We start from the raw sequence: 9,147 nt of genomic DNA, 5'->3' as shown, positions 1-9,147 counted from the left end.
TCCTTCCCTTCCTCCACACATCTCGATCCTGAGAGCACTCCCTAATAAACTCTCTGCATGCTAACCTCCATTTCGGAGTATGCTTCCTGGGAGAAACCTGAAACAGATATAGATGTTAGCAGCTGCCCAGAACAACCGGATCTGCTACTGTTCTTGCAAGAAGATCAGATCTCTGTGTGTATGGCTACCACATACTGCTCACTTCTGCATCCAAATCTCAGGTTGGTGTAACTGCATGAAGGAATGGTAGTTAAAGGGATTCTTTGGAAATTTAGTACTTAGCTTTCCAGCCTCTACAGTGTAGGAGATTAGGCTACAGGGGGGTTTGAATGGGCATAAGTTGGTGAGACAACTTACAATATCTAACCACAGTCTCTCCGTATACTCTTCAAAATCCCTTTATCTTCACACACATAAACATCCAAACAATAATAGCAAGAACAACATGCTCCTGGCCATGATTCCTCTTACAAATGCACTCTCACCCTCTCCTCAAAATGGCGGGCAAAAGCTAGGATGTCTAGCTTATTGCACTTAGCATAATGTTTTCAAAGTTCATCTATATTGTAGCAAGTATCAGATTTTCATTCCTTTTTATGGCTGAATAATATTTCATTGTATGTATATACTCATTTTATTTATTCATTCATATGTTGATGGACATTTAGTTTGTTTTCACCTTTTGGCTATTGAGATATACTGCTATGAATATTGTCATACAAGTATCTGAGTCCCTGCTTTCAGTTCTCTTGGGTATCTACCTAAGAGTGGAATTGCTGGATCATATGGTACTTCTGTGTTCAACCTTTTAAGGAATTGTCAAGCTATTTTCCACAATTGGCTGCACAATTTTACATTCCTACCACCAATGCATGAATGTTACAGTTTCTCTACATCCTTGCCAATACTTGTTATCCCCCCCTTTTTTATTATAGCCATCATAGTAGGTTTTAAGTGACACATTATAGTTTTGATTTGTATTTTCCTAATAACTAAGGATGTTGAACATCTTCCGTTAACTTTTACAACATAACTAAAAAGAACCATAGAGGATATCCTGGGTTCAGATGTACTCCCTCTCTATGCCCATTGTGTAGTCTATTTTTTTTTCCTCCTTTGGATTCTGGGAAAATCACTCTAGCCAATGTGGTAATCAAATTTTGTCTGTTAATTCAAAGGTTTAGGAGCCCCAAATGACCAGGTGGGAGTCTCAACTTCCAGTTTGATGAGATATTGTTATATAGCCCTAGAAAACAAAACATTCTGTCTTTGGCTAATACAATTTTTAATCTAACAAAGATAAAGTCAAGGAGACTGAAAATAAAAACATTTTGCAAATGAAACATTAGCTGTAAATAAACAGAGACAACCTCGTTTTCCATCCCTTTTTTCCTGGAACCATGTGTCCTGGCTACTGAAGAAATAGTACCATAAGTATTTCCTATAGGGCAGTTCCCCATGTGCACAAAGTATCTCCCAGCCAGTACAGTAGCTAAGTCTTTAATAAGCTATTCCACAATTATTTTTGTCAGGTCAACTATTGGGGGATAGAGTAGATGGTGAAACCAGTGAATCCTATGGGCATGTGACCATTGCCTTATTTATTATTATTTTTTTCCCAGTAAATGTACCTCCTTAGTCAGAAGCAATGATGTATGTGGGATACCATGTTGGTAAATAAAGCATTCATTTAGCACATGTAAATTAATGTACAAAGAGGCAGACTGGCTAAATCCATATCTAAAATAAACATCTGTGGGGATAGTGACATAGTGAAAGGGAGCCAGGTGGCTACCTGGTTCCTTCATGTTAAGGTTGCCCAATTGGGGGCTCAGAATTGGTTTCTGTTGCTTGGAGATTGGCAATTTAGTAACAGTAGGGGATAGTTTAACCTTGGCAGAGGAAAATCTATGTTTCATCCATATGTAATCCCGTATCTACAACCTCTTATTTCATTAGCCAACTAATCATGCCTGAGTGAAAGGGGCCAAACCGATATATACTAAATAGGTAACTTGACTGATTATTGAACACTTTCTTTGCAGAGGAATCTACTACTGAATATTGACATTGAACACAATTATCTCCATTCTCTTGGTGTATATTCTGAATGGCCCATCAATATGACTCTTTCCCAAATCCCCATGCTGCCAAACCTTCAAGCTAGTTTTTTTCCAAGACCTAGACATCCAACTGAACTATTACCGAATGTCTACCATTTAAAGAGATTTCTACCTCCAGTTATCTCTCCTAGGAGTCAAAGTAGACATTAAGATGTATTTCCCAAAGTTGCACCCAGTTGTAAGCATTTTCCATCCCTTGTCCTTTTAAGTCAGTATTGGGTGAGATTGCAACGAACACTTATAGCTGGAGCCAGCATATCTTAGAGAACTTTCTCTAAAAAGGCTTGAATATTTCACTCTCAGTTAACTAGTTACAGGGAATTGCCAATGAGGTCTTAAGTATATGATGGTGGAAGGATAGATGAGAGGCAGGAGTAATACTTTGGGAGTTGGAAACATCTGCTGGACTCAAAAGGAAAGTCGCTATTTGCTGAAGAGATTTTGCTCCAAAATTCTTGGAGTTTTTGTTGTAATTATCCTATTGCTGCAGGCTCCATATAATGTTTTGATCCACAGGGTCATAAGAGATAATAGCAGAATTAATTGCCATTTAGCCTGGAAGAGCTGCCAAATTTTCTCTCCTGGACTCTCACTCAAAGCCTTAGGGGTTATTTTGTCAATGGGTTAAAATAAAACACTTGAATCTAGAGAAGCTACCAAACACTGTGGGAGAGGATACAATGTTTAGCAAATTGTTTTTCACTTTGGAATTAAGATACTGACATTTTTGGACCACTGAAACCCCACAAACTGCGTGGAGAATAGATTCTGAATTTACCTGGGTATTAGCTCCTATCCTATGTCAGGTCCACAACTTTCCAAGACATCTAGAGTACCTGTTCCTTCCAATTCACTAATCCTATTAGCACATTATCATCAACATAGAGGGCCAGAGGGATGCCCTTTGGGATGTTGATGATCAAATTTGCAGCAGACTAAATTATGTCATGGGACCGCGAGGTTGACATAGCCTTAAAGAAGTTGGTAAATGTATAATGCTAGACCTTGCAGGTGAAAGCAAACTTTCTGTAGACATAAAGGCAGGATAGGAGGCATTTTCAAGATTAGTAGGCACATTCCAGGTACCAGGTGTTGTGCTGATTTGTTCCAATAGTGAGATCATAACTGAAGCAGACCGGCTATGGAGTCACCAACTGAGAAAGCTTAGTAGTGAGTCTACTATTATTCTCAAAAACCTATTTTTTTTTTCACACAGGTCAAGCAAATGACTTATAGGAGGTTATCACAGGAATAACTATCCCTTAAACTTCATTCTTTAATGATGTTACTCTATGATCCCCCATGTGATGACAGTATTCATTTTGGTTTACATTTTGGAAGGTGAGGGAAAGGTTCCAGAGCTTTCATTTATCCCTTCCTTTCCATGATAGCCCCCAGCTACATAGGTCAGAATCCAGTGTAGGGGATTCTTCTGATTGCCTGGAATAGCTATTACAACTATGTGGAAACAAGTGGACAATCTATTTTGATCTTAAAAGCCCTGTGATCCACTAGCTACCCTTAAAGATTCTTCCTGTTCAAACGATTCTGATGATTAATTTGATTCTGATGTCTATTTTGAGAATATTTACCTCACCTCTGGCAGTTGCTACTTGGCTTCTGCCATTCCAGGATTTAGTTATCCTCATTTAAATAAGAAAGCCAATGGGATGCCTGGGTGGCTCAGTTGGTTAAGTGTCAGACTCTTGGTTTTGGTTCAGGTCATGATCTCGTGGTTCGTGAGTTTGAGCTCTGTGTCAAGCTCCATGCTGGCAGTGCAGAGTCTGCTTAGGATTCTCTCTCTCCCTCTCTCTCTGCTCCTCCCCTGCTCACTTTCTCTCTCTCTGTCTCTAAAAAAATATAATAAATAAATAAATGAGTGAATAAGAAAGCCATTTTCAATAAGGTTTTTTTTCACCTTCACTTATGACCTACAGAGGATAGCCACCACTAACTACGCTTAAAAAAATGTTGGCACTTGTCCCTTGCCAGTGCATTGCTTAATGTCAAGGTTCAAGAAGTGTTCTCTGTGCCCTTTTAGTAGTTAGAGAGTGGGCAAGCATATTGAGCATGAAAATTTGTCTCAATCTACCTATTTTCTTTAGTCTTTAGGTTCTTTCCTATACATTGTTTCCAGAAATATCTGGCATCTCAACCTCATTTCACATAGAATACCCCTGAGTCTCTGAGTCCATGTTTTAGAAAAAGCAAGTGAATAAACAGGACTGCCAGTTGTTTAAGCTAAAGTCATTAATAAGGGCAGCCATGTTGATTAATTCAGCCTGATCTGGAATTATTTACCTCCTTCTCTAGTCTAGAAACCTTAGAATCTGCTCCTATGCATATCATGCAGGTTCTTGATGATCTAAGAAAAATGTTGCAATTGTGTTTGTCTTTCCCTTTTTAGTTTAACTTCATAAACTAGCAAATGCTAAATATGGCTGTAGTTATAGTCTGGAAGCAATGAGTGGTGTTAAGGGAGGAAGATAAGGAGAACTGGCATCTACTGCAAGTTATTTACCTGAAGTGAGATTATGACACACTCAAAAAAGATAGTTACAATCTCAAGATATACGAGAGGAAGGACTGATTTTTCTGGGGGTAGCTCAGTGGGGCTGGGCAGTTCAGACACACATCATAGTTAAATCCTCCCAAATATCCCCATTAGTTATGGGTGGATAACTATAGGCAGAGCACCAAGCCGTCCAAATTTTCACATGAGACCTAATGTGAATTTAAATTGACCTATGTCATAATTCAGAGACTTATAGGATCACACTCTACATCTCATTTCTGGCTCTGTCAGACAAAAAAAAAATGTAGCTGACAAGAAATAAAAATGTTTGGGGCAATTACATTAACTCCTCGGTCTCCAATCATGGCTTCAACCAAGAACTTAAAATCTAAATGTTATCCTTTTCTTTCCTTAAGAACTCCAATATGATTAGAACTAGTTAGTCCATACACAGCCTTTATACTTCTTATGTTCCTCCATTCTGTTATCTAATAGCAGACACTTGGGCTTCTAAGACCTAGCCTTCAATGAGCATTCCAGTACTTCTGGTGACTGCATGTAAAATGTTTAGGCAACTTTAACCACTGTGCCCATCCCCTGCTCACCATAAGATCCTCACTGCCTTCAAATCCAACCAAGATAGACAACCAATCTCAGATTCCTATTTTCCTTACCTGAATGAAAAGCCACCTCTGTAATCAATTAATTTATCCATCAGCATTCATTCTAATCAGTTTAAGCAGATACTATGTAGTTTAAAGAGTCTTTAGGAGAGCCAGAGAACCAGGCTTGAGTGATTGCTACACAGCAAGGAACAGAGCAGCTTGAGAAATATTTAAGTCCAACATTCAAGTGTTTTGAAGAAAACATTCCTGGTATTACTTTGTCATTTAGAACCTATAGTGATAGGAACTGGACTCTAGAAATTTGACCACAGCTGCTCTGGCAGAATTGCATGTTTCTGCTTCCCAGGAGATCTAATCTTCCTCTATGTGTCCACTGCTCACGTTGTTCACTTCCATCTTTGACTTTTGAGTGATTATGGTTGGTTGGCAGAAGCTAGATCTTATTAGGACCCCTAAGCTGCAAGGGAGTCTGGGAAGTGGGTAGTTCTGCTTTTGGCTTCTATTATACAGGAAGTCAAGCTACAGGGAGTTTATATAAATGCTGAGGTACTCAACTTAGTTATCTTTCACACTTGTTAAAGGAGCTGTCAAACCTCTGACCCTTTCCTCCATTTGATTAAACTCAGCAGATAGCATAGGCAGGTCAGGTAGGAGTCAAGGAGGCTGAATTAGCTGTGGGTCATTTCTTCTTAAAAATAAGGAATTTTACAGGAAGAGTGGAGCTATCCACAAGGTACTAGAATTATAATATAAAAATAGAAAGCAGATGTGTTAAACATTACAGCAAGGAAGGAAAAGAGGTCAATATTTACAAAACAAAGAACTAATGGCATTTTCCCCCCTCAGTCTTCTAAGGTATGACAATGGTAGAGCCAAGAATAACAAAGAACAGGAACTAGAAAAAATGAATTGCAGTTTCTCCTAATTTTCATTCATGTCTAAATCCTCTGTTCTTAGATTTTTAAATAAAAAACAGCAACAGGAACTTAGCTTTGGGCAAAGACTGGAAACAATTCAGGTGGTTATACTTTTCTGAAAACAAGATTTAATTTTTTCAGGTTCAAATGAGCACAATTCAAAGTAATGTGATGATCATGAATGAATGATAAGTGATGTGGGGAGATGATAACATTCAAAACAGATAAGATAGTAATTAATTTGGGGACAAGTTCATATCTGCTACATCTAAATAATTCGAATCCTAAAAATAAGGAAGGATATGGAAATTAAAAGGAACCTTAAAACAGTCTAACTTCTTACTGCAAGGCAGAATTCTTTCTATTACATTTCTGACAAATGATTCATCTTCTATCATCCACATGAATATTTCTGGGAACAAAAAACAAACCATCACATTGGTTATCAAATGAGAAATTCACTTAGTTTGTGGTATAACTTTATCTAAGTGAAGTTAGATAGTGATTAGTGTAATTCTGAATGTCTTGTCTTGTAGATCCAGCTCAACCCAATTTAAATTTACTTCGGCCAACTTATCCAATCCAACAATATCGACTCCTTATCATAGGCCAAAAAGTATGTTTGTTTGGTGTGTGTTTGGGTGTGTGTTGGGTAAGTGTTACCGGTAAGGAGGCACTACCCCAACCAGACAAAAAACAGAAAAGACACGAAAAAGGGCAGAAGAGACCTGTTCCTTAGAAATCATAAAACATTCTAACTTCTTTTTTTAAATTTTTTTTTAATGTTTATTTATTTCTGAGACACAGAGAGACAGAGCATGAGTGGGGGAGGGTCAGAGAGAGAGGGGGACACAGAATCTGAAGCAGGTTCCAGGCTCTGAGCTATCAGCACAGAGCCCGACGCGGGGCTCGAACTCACAGACTGAGAGATCATGACCTGAGCCAAAGCCGGACGCTCAACCGACTGAGCCACCCAGGCGCCCCAAAACATTCTAACTTTAAACTATGTCAACTATAAAATTTCTTTTTCTTTTTAAATGAAACTCTACTTTGCTTTACCAAATAATTTAAAAAATGGTAGAATGTAAATCTTCCCTTAGTTGCTTTTTAGCCAAATAATTTGTGTATTTAAGTGAACTACACATCTATTACATGTTCAAATATAATGATACTCTGGCAAATTTACAAAATTAAGAGATTTAAAAATAAATATTTACTTCATTATATTTGTTATAGGTATATCAATCCTCACTTCCTTAGAGTGTGATTCAGCAGTCAAATATGTATCCTGTAGAAAGTCAACTTATGTTTTCAGGTGAGCTTTACCGCTTAGCTTTATTTTTAAATTACGGCTAGTAACTCATAGTTTACTAAAAAAAAGAAAAAAATTGAATTAGCCTTGTATTTCTGTACAGGAAAAACTTGCCTTTACTCCCCCTTTTAAGTTCTGTAAATTAACTTCAAACCTTAGGGAAAGCGCAAAATAAATACGTTGATAATATTATCTAGCCAAAGTAAAACAAAGGGTAGGGGAGTGAGGAAAGAAGGCGGGCAGTAACCAAACGCCAAATGGGATTTGTTTTTACTTAAGCATGTACAGAGCATCAGCGAGAACTTCCTTGTAAGCTAAAAGTATTCAGCATCTGAAAAAATATTTAAGTCTAGTTCTTTCTGGAGAAAAGAGAACAGGATTTAAGTGAGTAAATACTTAAGGCTAAGTGAGTAAATACTTCGGGGGGGAAAAAAAGCTAACCGCCACCGTGGAACTTTGGAACTTCTTTTTGTTTGTTTTTTTAAAAACTCAGCAGCGGAGTGAATTTTCCTGTTTCCGGGCCAGGATTCAGGGAGACCTGCGTTTGAGGCGGTGTACGCCTTCTTAGCGCCGGAGGGAGAGCGGTGGTGATGATGACGAGGAAGTGATGATTTACACAAATCCAAACGCCAACCGGAGCCCGCAAGGCCCGAGCGCCCGGGCGGCCGGGCTGGCTCCGCGTCTGCAGGCGTCCCCGCGGCAGCCGGGCGCGGACGCGGACGCGGGCGCGGTGGGGACTGCCGGCGCGCGTCAATGGGCCCATTCAGGCCGGCGCGGCGCGGGGGTTGAGAAGTTAAGGGGCGGGAGGTGGCGCGCCGGGGCCGCGGCCGCGCTATTTGCATTTCAATGAGACCCGCTTGTTGACTCAGTGCCCGGCGCTTCCGCAGCTCCCACCAGAATCTGCCTTTGTTGGTTTTAGCTCCGGTCAAGTCCACTTCTTGCAACGGGGGAGCCGCGCGCATTTAGTTTGTGTAGTCAGGCAGAACACTCGACAGGAAGGAAGGAGGAAGGGGTGCTCTGCGCGGCCATTGTCTGGGCAACTGGGCTTAAGCAGCCGAGTGACTATTTAATCTATAAGGTGCACTTGAATCCCTCGCAAATCCGCTCAGTGTGGAGCAGGGGGTACCCAGACAGGGACAGATGGTGCAGAACCCCTTTGTTTAAAAATATGGAAATGCGCTTTTTCATTTACTTAAGGTAGTCCGCTCTTTTAACTGTTGCTGTTCCCCCTTGTTGCATTGTCAGCGAGAGACCCAGAGATGCTAATAGGTCTGGTCAACCCTGCCTAAGCGCCTCCCTATTTTTTATTTTATTGTATTTTATTGTATTATATTGTATTGTATTGTATTATTTTATTTTATTTACCTTTTTAATGTAAGTGCTGGAAGTGAGGCTGCTATGTATGGTAAACCATCGTTACAGTAGGGACCCCTTGTACCCCTCTGGTGTCTTCTGAGCTTAGAGAGCATCCGAAGGAAATCTGTTCAAAAGTTTTGGAAGATCTCTTTTTCAGGGCCCCCCTCCATTTCCTTTTTTACATCAAACATCAAATTCAGAGAGGTCAGGATGCTTCACATACAACGTGATTTCCCTAAGGATAGAAGGAGAATTTACTGTCTTCAGGGTCTCCTGATGCTTTGCGGTGACCTCTTGG

The sequence above is a fragment of the Acinonyx jubatus genome, chromosome B1, assembly GCF_027475565.1.
Source record: "Acinonyx jubatus isolate Ajub_Pintada_27869175 chromosome B1, VMU_Ajub_asm_v1.0, whole genome shotgun sequence".
Lineage (NCBI taxonomy): Eukaryota > Metazoa > Chordata > Mammalia > Carnivora > Felidae > Acinonyx > Acinonyx jubatus.
This window is presented reverse-complemented; position numbering follows the sequence as displayed.